Below are 10,760 nucleotides of genomic sequence, written 5' to 3'. Positions count from 1 at the left end.
TTTCAATGGGATTCATTTGAACACAAATGACTTTACGTTTTTTACCGATTAACGCTTCGTTTCAGTATGGTCTTAAACTTTTGACTAGCTAGTATTTAGGCTAATTTAATAGTGTGTCACATAAAAGGTTTCGGCTGTTATTATATACTTACTGTGTGACATAAAACGTTACATCTGTTACGATATAGTTACTTTGTGACATAAAAGGTTTCAGCTGATATTACATACTGTGTGACATAAAACGTTTCAGTTGATATTATATACATACTGTGTGACATAAAACGTTTCGGCTCTTATTATATACTTATTGTGTGACATAAAAGGTTTCAGTTGATATTATATACTTATTGTGTGACATAAAACGTTTCGGCTCTTATTATATACTTATTGTGTGACATAAAACGTTTCTGGCTGCTATTATATACTTATTGTGTGACATAAAACGTTTCGGGTCTTATATATACTTATTGTGTGACATAAGAGGTTTCAGTTGATATTATATTCTTACTGTGTGACATAAACCGTTTCGGCTGGTATTATATACTTACTGTGTTACATAAAAGGTTTTAGCTGGTATTATATACTTACTGTGTGAGATAAAAGGTCTCACTATATTCCTGCACATCTATTAACGTAATTTCCAAACGACCCCATGTTTTCCCTTGTTCCTGGGTGTTGTTCACAATAACTCTATATTGATTACCTGTGAAATAGACATGCTGTTTAAAATTTGTTTAATTCATTTTATTAAAAAATTCAATCATTAGTATTTTATTATAATTAGAACTGGTTATTGTTAATTTTAAAATAATTATAGTAGCTACGTTTATTCTGTTCATTCCAGTAGACCAGTATTAGGTTTCGTGCATCCTATACATACCACAATACGGTTCATCGGCTCGTGTTAGTAAAAACATCTTTCCTCGTGGAAGTAATTCATCAGCAAAATAACCCATGTTAGAGCGTGACGTGTTGTCGAAACACGAAAAACAGTCGCCACGAAGAAAGTCGTCATAGTCACTACAAGCAACGAAGAGAAATGAACAACCAGGCTTCATGGATTCTATAAAATATTCGATAGCTCTTCTGTGATGGCACAGAGAATGCCACTGGCCCCCTATCAAGTAAAGTAAAATAAAACCCTCTGTAAAATTATACCCCAGTGGGAAAGAAATATTTTTATATTTAGCGCTTTGACAGAAGTCATTATGATGTAATGTACTTGCACTTTTACCATAGTAATACAACAATAACACATGCTATATATCATATCTGTCTGCAGCAACCTAAGTAAAAACAACAGCTATTTTCTTTTGGAAAAAATTTAAACTATATGAAACAACAACGTTCAAAATACTTCTATTATATGAATAGTTTTTATATATACTACTTAAGAGTCCGGCATGGATTAAGGCGTTGGACTCGTAACCTGAGGGTAATGGGTTCGAATCCACATCCCACCAAACATATTCGCACTTTCAGGCGTGGGGGCGTTATAATGTGCAGAGTAGCCCAAGAGTTGGCGGCGGTGGGTGGTGATGACTAGCTTACAGTCTTACAATGCTAAATTAGGGACGGCTAGTTATTAAAGATGAACTACTTTTCAGTCTTCAAAAAAAAAAAACATATCCCCAAAAGTCGTTTTTTAAATGCCAAAAAGTGAAGTTTGAAATTTTTGATACATTGTATTTCAGAAGTCGTAATATCATAATGTATGTCTACAATGTTTTAACTGATAAATATTACGTTGTCAGAAATATGGCACATTCAAGCCTCTCTTTTCTTTTACATTTCAGTATGTATTATTTATCAGACCATATGACTAGATATTTACTTTAAAGTAATATTAGCGTGTCACAGTATCAGTAACATGGGTATATATATATTTTTATCCGGTTTCAATGATAGATCGAAGACATACAAAATTAAATACTTGTTTCATTCAACCAGTAGGGTCGTTATGGCTCTGCAGCGCCATCTCCCACAGGATATCGTTGCAAACATCATACAATGGTGTAATTTTATGGCTAGTATAATAATACTCTCAGTAGCACAGGCGGTGGGTGAGAAAAAGAAAGTAAGAGAAGAACCGTACTGTGTAAGTAAAAAAAGAAAGTTAAACAAGAACCAAACTTAGTGGGTAAAAAAAAGAAAGTTAAACAAGAACCGTACTGATTGATAAAAAAAAGAAAGTTAAACAAGAACCGTAATGTGTAGGTAAAAAAAAGTTAAATAAAACTGTACTGAGTGTATAACAAAGAAAGTTAAACAAGAACCAAACTTAGTGGGTAAAAAAAAAGTTAAATTAAAACCGTAAATACCTATAAAGCCGCAGTATTGTTAACTAACAGTTTCTCACACATACAAAGCCTTAACATTGATGTCTAAACTATTTTTATAGATACACTTCTGGCCAAAATCTTAAGGCCAATGAATATAAAGAAAAAATTTGCATTTTGCGTTGTTAGACTCAACCACTTATTTAAGTAGAGCTTCGAAAGATGAAAATAAGAAAAGGGAAAATAAAAATAATAAAAAAACATTTTTAGCATTTAATAGGGAAAATGTGAACACTATGAAATTAGCTTAAATACTAGCTGGTCAAAAGTTTAAGACCATACCAAAAAGAAGTTCTAAACAGGGTAGGAAATGCCCAACAAGAGGTCTCAGTAGTGAGTTGCACAACCGTAATTGCGAATAACTGCAAACATTTACTTTGGCATGGTCAATATAAGGGTTTGCAGAAGGCTGGGTGGAATGTTATTCTAATTAGTGAAGATGGCTTCACTGTTTGGAATTGACGTCCATTTCTATAGACTTCCCTTGCCATCCACTCCCAAACATTTTCAATGGGATTCATTTGAACACAAATGACTAAATGTCGTTACGTTTTTACCGATTAACGCCTCGTTTCAGTATGGTCTTAAACTTTTGACCAGCTAGTATTTAGGCTAATTTCATAGTGTTCCCATTTTCCCTATTAAATGTTAAAAAGGTTTTTTATTTTTATTTTCCCTTTTTTTACTTTCATCTTTCGAAGCTCTACTCAAATAAGTGGTTAAGTCTAACAACGCAAAATGCATATTTTTTCTTTATGTTCATTGGCCTTAAGATTTCGGACAGCAATGTATGAAGCCTCATTATAGTTAACAGTTCTTTATACCTGTAAAGCCTGAACACTGTTCACTAACAATTTTTATATACAAAACCAGACACTGTTAGCAAACAGTTCTTTATACATATAAACCTATACATTGTTAATAACTGTTTTTATACATATAAAGCCTCAACTTTGTTGTCTAAACTGTTTTTTATAATATAAAGTCCCAATATAGTTGTCTAAACTGTTCTTTATACTTATGAAGTCCAAATGTAGTTGTCTAAACTGGCTTTTATACCTATGAAGTCTCAACATTGTTAACTAGCATGTGTTTTTACATATAAAGATTGAACATTGTTAACTAAGAGTTTTTTACCCATATAAAACCAAACATCTGAAGAGCTCTTTCTACAAATAAAACATTAACATTGTTGTCCAACTTGCTTTATACATATTAAGCCTCAAAATCGTTGTCCAGACTGTTCTTTATACATATAAGGCCTCAATATTGTTGTATAAACTGTTTTTTATACATAAAAGAGACAGAACATTGTTAACTTATAGTTTTTTTATACATATTAAACTATATATTGTTAGCTAACAGTTCTTTTTACAAATAAAGACTTAACATTGTTGTTTAAACTGTTCTTTATAACCATAAAGCCTGAACATTGTTAACTAACAGTTCTCTATACATACATATACAATCTTAACATTGCTCTCAACTGTTCTTTATTTTTATAGAGCTTCAACTTTGTTGTTTAAACTGTTCTTTATAACCATAAAGTGTGAACATTGTTAACTAACAGTTCTCTATACATACATATAAAATCTTAACATTGCTCTCAAAACTGTTCTTTATTTTTATAGAGCTTCAACTTTGTTGTTTAAACTGTTCTTTATAACCATAAAGTGTGAACATTGTTAACTAACAGTTCTCTATACATGCATATAAAATCTTAACATTGCTCTCGAAACTGTTCTTTATTTTTATAGAGCTTCAACTTTGTTGTTTAAACTGTTCTTTATAACCATAAAGTGTGAACATTGTTAACTAACATTTCTCTATACATGCAAATAAAATCTTAACATTGCTCTCGAAACTGTTCTTTATTTTTATAGAGCTTCAACTTTGTTGTTTAAACTGTTCTTTATACATATAAATCCTGACTATATTCAACTAACAGTTTTTTAAACATATAAAACTTAACATTGTTGTCTGGACTGTTTTTATACATATAAAGCCTTAACTTTCTTAACTAACAGTGTTTTATATATATAAAACTTAACATTGTTAACTAACAGTTCTTTATACATATAAAGCCTGAAAATTGTTAACTAACAGCTCTTTATAATATAAAACATTAACATTGTTGTCCAAACTGTCTTTATACATATAAAGCCTAAACATTGTTGTCCTAAGTGTTCTTTATACATATAAAGCCTGAATATTGTTGTATAAACTGTCCTTTATATGTATAAAGCCTCAATATTGTAGTCTAAACTGTTATTTATACCTCTAAAGCCTTAACATGGTTAATTTACATTTCTTTATACATATGAAAATTTCTAATTGTTGTCTAAACTGTTCTGTAAACATATAAAACATCAACATTGTTAACTAACAGTTCTTTATACATATAAAACCTAAACATTGTTGTATAAACTGTTCTTTATATATATAAAACATCAACATTGTTAACTAACAGTTCTTTATACATATAAAGCCTGAAAATTGTCGTTTAAACTGTTCTTTATACATATAAGGCCTCAACATTTTTAACTAACTGTTATTTATATACATAAAACCTGATCATTGTTACTAATAGTTTTTATACATATAAAAAATTAACGTTATTGTTTAAACTGTTCTTTATACATATAAAACCTCAACTTTGTTATATAAAACTTAGCATTGCTGTCTAAACCGTTCTTTATACATATGCAGCATGAACATTGCTGTTTAAACTGTTCTTTAACAGTTCTTTATACATGTAAAACTTAATATTGTTGTCTAAACTGTCCTATATAGATTTTAAGACTCAACCTTGTTAACTAACAGTTCATTATACATATAAAGCCTGAACATTGTTAAGGAACAGTTCTCTATACATATAAAACGTAAATATTGTTGTCAAAACTGTTTTTTATACATATAAAGCCTCAACACTGTTGTCTAAACTGTTCTTTATATATATAAAGCCTCAACATTGTTAACTATCAACTCTTTATACATATGGAACCTGAACACCGTTAAATAACCGTTCTTGAACATATAAAACCTCAACATTGTTAACTAACAGTTCTTAATAAATATAAAGCCTGAAATTATTAACTAACAGTTCTTTATACATATTAAACATCAGCATGGTTAACTAAGAGTTATTTATACAAATAAAAAAATCAACATTGTTAGCTAACAGTTCTTTATACATATTGAACATCAGCATGGTTAACTAAGAGTTATTTATACAGATAAAAAATCAACATTGTTAACTAACAGTTCTTTATACATATTAAACATCAGCATGGTTAACTAAGAGTTATTTATACAGATAAAACCTGAACATTCTTGTCTAAATGGTTCTTTATAGATATACAGCCTCAAGATTGTTAACTAACTGTTATTTATTAATATAAAGCTTGAACATTTTTAACTAGCAGTTGTTTATACCTATAAAACCTGAGCATTGATAACTAACAGTTCTTTATACATATGAAACCTTAATATTGTTAACTAACAGTTCTTTATACATATAAAACCTGAACATTGTTAACTAACAGTTCTTTATACATATAAAGCCTGAACATTGTTAACTAAGTTTTTATACATATTAAATTTAAACATTGTTGTCTAAACAATTCTATATACATATAAAGTTTCATGATTGTTCACTAACAGTTCTTTATACATATAGCACCTGAACATTGTTAACTAACAGTTCTTTATACATATAGCACCTGAACATTTTAACTAACAGTTTTATAGATATGAAACCTTAACATTGTCATCCAAATTGTTATTTAGAAACATAAAGCCAGAATTTTGTTATCCAAACTGTTATTTATACATATAAAGCCTGAACATTGTTGTCTAAACTATTGTTTATAGATATAAAGCCACAACATTGTTAACAAATAATCCTTGAAACATATATAAAGCTGAAATATTATCATCTTACACTTATTTATATATATAAAACCCAAACATTGTTGTATAAACTGTTCTTTATACATATATAAAGTCTCAGTATTGTTGTCTAAATTGTTCTTAATACCTATAAAGCCTAAACATTGTTAAATAACAGATGATTATAGATGTAAAGCCTGAACGTTGTTAACCAACAATTTTTATGCATGTAAAACCTTAAAATTGTTGTCGAAACTGTTCTTTATATATATAAAAAACTAAACTTTGTTGTCTAAACTGTGTTTTATACATATAAAGCCTTAACATTGTTATCTAATAATTCTTTATACATATAAAACCTAAATATGTTTGCTAAAACATATTTTAACTAACATTAAACATTTTTAACTAACAGTTCTTTATACATATAAAAGGTAAACATTGTTGTCTAAATTGTTCTTTTGACTTATAAAACCTGAACATTGCTAACTAAGAGCTCTTTATTCATATGAAACCTCGACATTGTTGTCCATACTGTTATTCATACATATAAAGCCTGAACATTGTTAACTAACAGTTCTTTATACATGTAAAGCCTGAACGTTGTTATCTAAATTATTCTTTATAGATATAAAGCTATACATTGTTAACTAACAGTTTAAAGTTAAAAGAGTCTTTGGAAAAGGAGTCGGCTGATGTTACATATTTAGAAAATGTCCTCGGTGTATATATACTGAGATTGAAGTTAAATGACTCGTAGGTCGAAATTATGGGTCGTAGTGGACAATCAAGTTTGTGAGGTTTTGGGGGGCCTTAAAGTATTGGTTTGCGTGAGCCGGTCTTTTGTCGGTAAGAATAAATGTTTTTTGAGATTGTGTTGTGTATTTTTTTCATTTGTAGTAAGGTTTTGTTTAATTGGTTTCATGTGTTTTTGTTGGATTTCTGTTTAGTAGTTTAACTTAGTTTGTATCTGATAAAATGTTCATATTTCCTATCTATTCATTTTTGTTCATTATAATGATAGTAGTGCCTTTATCTGCTTTTAGAATTTTGATGTTGTTATCTTGTTTTAGTTTACAGAATTAATATCTTTTTGTGTGAGGTTGTTTCTTAGTTTTCTTTCTGTGAAATTATGTTGATAGTTTTGTGTGAAAATTCTTTGAAACATTTGTCTAAGATACTGTTTTGAGGTGTTTCAGGGAAATAGATGTTTTCAGTTCTACCTGGAAAGATAGATTGTTGGTAGTCGGTGGAATTGTTGTCGAAATTATCGTCTTTCTGGTGGTTGCTTTCCATTGTTTTGTTGGTGTTTTTAGTTTGTGTATAGTGGATCACCAGTCTCCCAAACAGGCTTTCATCTCGATGGATGGAATATTTCTCGGAGTTGCTGCGAAGTTGAGTCCTTTGTTCAGTAGATGTATTTCTTCATTGTTTAATTTTCGTACGGATGTTTTAATTACGAGATTTGTTGGTGGTTCATCGTGTGGGCGTCTTTTTTTGTTGATGGCACATTAATTTATTTAGTTTCTTATTGTAGTAAAAACTACACTGACAAACACAACACCAACATTATATATAAAATACAATGCAACAACTGCCACGACTTCTATAATGGAGAAACAAGCAGAAAAATGGAAACTAGATTCAAAGAACATAAAAAAAAAACGCCTTCATACATTTTGAACACAGCAAGTTAAATAAACACAACATAACAATAGAAAACACACAAATACTACATAAGGAAACAAATGTGTTAATACCCACACCAGTCGTTCTGACATACATTTTTATTGCAAGTGGGTTTCTCGTCATCAAGAATTCGATAGTATAGTTTACACAGAGTTTCTCGAAAATTGTTAGATTTATTTGTTTTTGGAAGATGTAACCCCAGAATATGAAACGTTTTATTGATGACAAGAATGTTCAATATGTTACATTGTTACAAGTCTTATGTAACACCAAAATATGACAAGTTTTACTGATGACAAGAATGTTCAATATATTACATTGTTACAAGTTTTATGTAACACCAGAATATGACAAATTTTATTGATGACAAGAATGTTCAATATATTACATTGCTTCAAGTTTTATGTAACACCAGAATATGAAAAGTTTTATTGATGACAACAATGTCCAATATATTACATTGTTACAAGTTTTATGTTTCTAATACACATATAAGCTCTCTTTGTTGTAGAGTTACTTAAAGTGGGTCTCATCAGGTAGAACGTTCTTAGTAGTTTTATGTTTTTAATACATATATCAGCTCTCTTTGTTGTAGAGTTACTTAAAGTGGGTCTCATCAGGTTGAACGTTCTTAGTAGTTTTATGTTTTTAATACACATATCAGCTGTCTTTGTTGTAGAGTTACTTAAAGTGGGTCTCATCAGGTAGAACGTTCTTAGTACTTTTATGTTTTTAATACACATATCAGCTGTCTTTGTTGTAGAGTTACTTGAAGTGGGTCTCATCAGATGGAAACGTTCTTAGTAGTTTTATGTTTTTAATACACATATCAGCTGTCTTTGTTGTAGAGTTACTTGAAGTGGGTCTCATCAGGTTGAACGTTATTAGTGGTTTTATGTTTTTAATAAACATATCAGCTGTCTTTGTTGTAGAGTTACTTGAAGTGGGTCTCATCAGGTAGAACGTTCTTAGTAGTTTTATGTTTCTAATACATATAAGCTCTCTTTGTTGTAGAGTTACTTAAAGTGGGTCTCATCAGGTAGAACGTTCTTAGTGGTTTTATGTTTTTAATAAACATATCAGCTGTCTTTGTTGTAGAGTTACTTGAAGTGGGTCTCATCAGGTAGAACGTTCTTAGTAGTTTTATGTTTCTAATACACATATCAGCTCTCTTTGTTGTAGAGTTACTTAAAGTGGGTCTCATCAGGTAGAACGTTCTTAGTAGTTTTATGTTTTTAATACATATATCAGCTGTCTTTGTTGTAGAGTTACTTGAAGTGGGTCTCATCAGGTTGAACGTTATTAGTGGTTTTATGTTTTTTAATAAACATATCAGCTGTCTTTGTTGTAGAGTTACTTGAAGTGGGTCTCATCAGGTAGAACGTTCTTAGTAGTTTTATGTCTCTAATACACATATAAGCTCTCTTTGTTGTAGAGTTACTTAAAGTGGGTCTCATCAGGTAGAACGTTCTTAGTGGTTTTATGTTTTTTAATAAACATATCAGCTCTCTTTGTTGTAGAGTTACTTGAAGTGGGTCTCATCAGGTAGAACGTTCTTAGTAGTTTTATGTTTCTAATACACATATAAAGCTCTCTTTGTTGTAGAGTTACTTAAAGTGGGTCTCATCAGGTTGAACGTTCTTAGTAGTTTTATGTTTTTAATACATATATCAGCTGTCTTTGTTGTAGAGTTACTTAAAGTGGGTCTCATCAGGTAGAACGTTCTTAGTGGTTTTATGTTTTTAATAAACATATCAGCTGTCTTTGTTGTAGAGTTACTTGAAGTGGGTCTCATCAGGTACAACGTTCTTAGTAGTTTTATGTTTTTAATACACATATCAGCTCTCTTTGTTGTAGAGTTACTTGAAGTGGGTCTCATCAGGTTGAACGTTCTTAGTGGTTTTATGTTTTAATAAACATATCAGCTGTCTTTGTTGTAGAGTTACTTGAAGTGGGTCTCATCAGGTTGAACGTTCTTAGTAGTTTTATGTTTTTAATACATATATCAGCTCTCTTTGTTGTAGAGTTACTTAAAGTGGGTCTCATCAGGTTGAACGTTCTTAGTAGTTTTATGTTTTTAATACACATATCAGCTGTCTTTGTTGTAGAGTTACTTAAAGTGGGTCTCATCAGGTAGAACGTTCTTAGTAGTTTTATGTTTTTAATACATATATCAGCTCTCTTTGTTGTAGAGTTACTTAAAGTGGGTCTCATCAGGTTGAACGTTCTTAGTAGTTTTATGTTTTTAATACACATATCAGCTGTCTTTGTTGTAGAGTTACTTAAAGTGGGTCTCATCAGGTAGAACGTTCTTAGTAGTTTTATGTTTTTAATACACATATCAGCTGTCTTTGTTGTAGAGTTACTTGAAGTGGGTCTCATCAGATGGAAACGTTCTTAGTAGTTTTATGTTTTTAATACACATATCAGCTGTCTTTGTTGTAGAGTTACTTGAAGTGGGTCTCATCAGGTTGACGTTCTTAGTAGTTTTATGTTTTTAATACACATATCAGCTGTCTTTGTTGTAGAGTTACTTGAAGTGAATCTCATCAGGTTGAACGTTATTAGTGGTTTTATGTTTTTAATAAACATATCAGCTGTCTTTGTTGTAGAGTTACTTGAAGTGGGTCTCATCAGGTAGAACGTTCTTAGTAGTTTTATGTTTTTAATACATATATCAGCTGTCTTTGTTGTAGAGTTACTTGAAGTGGGTCTCATCAGGTTGAACGTTATTAGTGGTTTTATGTTTTTAATAAACATATCAGCTGTCTTTGTTGTAGAGTTACTTGAAGTGGGTCTCATCAGGTAGAACGTTCTTAGTAGTTTTATGTTTCTAATACA

The 10,760-nt window shown here is 30.4% G+C and overlaps 1 long non-coding RNA gene across 1 annotated transcript; it reads right to left on the bottom strand.

Annotated features, from left to right (window-relative positions):
• Positions 1-570: 570 nt before the first annotated feature.
• On the bottom strand, positions 571-1,132 carry LOC143248419 (uncharacterized). The gene is made up of 2 exons (XR_013026983.1): positions 881-1,132; positions 571-703 (listed from the first exon to the last, which is right to left on the bottom strand). It is a non-coding gene; the product is annotated as an uncharacterized LOC143248419 (long non-coding RNA).
• Between the last annotated feature and the right edge of the window lie 9,628 nt (positions 1,133-10,760).

The sequence above is a fragment of the Tachypleus tridentatus genome, chromosome 4 (assembly GCF_004210375.1).
Source record: "Tachypleus tridentatus isolate NWPU-2018 chromosome 4, ASM421037v1, whole genome shotgun sequence".
NCBI classification, from domain to species: Eukaryota; Metazoa; Arthropoda; class Merostomata; order Xiphosura; family Limulidae; genus Tachypleus; species Tachypleus tridentatus.
Note: the sequence above shows the minus strand (reverse complement) of the source record. Positions and strands in the feature narration are given on the sequence as shown.